This window comes from Athene noctua, chromosome Z, assembly GCF_965140245.1.
Source record: "Athene noctua chromosome Z, bAthNoc1.hap1.1, whole genome shotgun sequence".
NCBI lineage: Eukaryota > Metazoa > Chordata > Aves > Strigiformes > Strigidae > Athene > Athene noctua.
This window is the reverse complement of record NC_134077.1, coordinates 90192239-90193766: the sequence shown is the minus strand read 5'-3', so window position 1 is coordinate 90193766 and position 1528 is coordinate 90192239.

Sequence of the window (1528 nt, the reverse complement as noted above, 5' to 3'; positions counted from 1 at the left end):
CCTAAATAAAGGACACAAGTATCTGCCATTGATGTTAGCTAAAAGTCTTGCTGCTTGAAGCAAGGGATGTAAGTTATCTCATTATAAGTACTAAGGATGCTCAAAATTAATAAGGCATTTTCTCCATCTGGTCTCCTGAAAGGAAATAACAAAGGGTAAGAATACCATGCCTAGATATTTTAGCCTCAGTATTTGCTTATAACATGCTTAAAGAAAATCCCATTGCATCACAATTAATTAAATACAAATTCTCTGTCCTTGAAACAGGTTCTGGACTGTTTGGTTGCCACCTGTTAGCACTGAAGCATCTTGCATTGTGCAGAGATGAATCTATGCCCGATGTCTTTCATGACACCATCTACCAGGAAACAGACCACAATTATCATTTCATCTAGTAAGACATTATGAAGTCCCACAGCTACTCTTGGTGGATTTGGGCCGGTAGTATCAGATGGTTTGGAACTGGAAATCATGTGTCAGACACCTGCCTGGGATGCCATGCCACCAGCTGGAGGAACGACAGGATTTTCTGAGCTGTCTTAGAGCTTAAAAGACACTTTTTATGTTTTAGCAGGAGGGCCTCTTATGTAACACCATAAACTCTTTTTAAAAACTAATTTCTGATTATTAATCATAATGGCATAGATGAGCATTAAAAAGTACAGTCAGTAACATTACTATTGGGGAATGTAAGTGAAAAAGTTAATTATAAGAAAGGGAAACATCAGCAGAGTGATGTTAAAATGCTATCTGCGTTTTAAACGGATCTTGAGCTGTTATTTCGTGTTCGTTTACTTTCAATACTAATTTAGGCCTTCCCAGATTGTTTCCAAACTCTCTGTTCTACTAGAATCAACTAATCTACATTTGACTGTTCATATTTATTTTTTTTTCTCTCCTTTTGGCCACACTACTCTCTACCTCCACAGCTGTGTATTTTCAAGTAATTTTTTCAAAGTAAAAGTCTCAAATCCTTTACCAAGGTGACAGCATGGGGTTGGGGCAGCAGCTGTGACCATGATAGTATTGAAAAGGTTCTCTTCTCAAATCTTTGCAGCACGCTGTCACTTACTGCTTGAGTGAATGAGCTCATTGTAGATGAAAAATTCCTAGGTACTCTTAAAGAATTTTTTCCTCGCTAGGATTCTTAAATTTAGGCAAGTCACTTGAAACAAATTTTAATGGGCAATGACTAACCATAAATTTCTCATTTTCTTGATAGTTTATGCTATGATTCATTTAAGCACAGCATGCTTACCCGAAACCACCACTGAAGAAAGGTGTTTCACATAAAAGAGTTGGATGTTATTATGTACTCAGAAAAAATAAACCCACCCAGGTTTTCAGTATCTCAGTTCAGAGATAGAGGACTGGACCCGAAGTTAACAAGCACAGTTTCTGTTCATTTTTGCTTCATTTGCCAGGAATAATGGGGATCATTATCCTTTGATCTTGCTAGAAAATGGTGATACGTTTTTTAATGTAAACTTAGATATTACAGCAGTACAGTTTGAGACATAGACCTAGC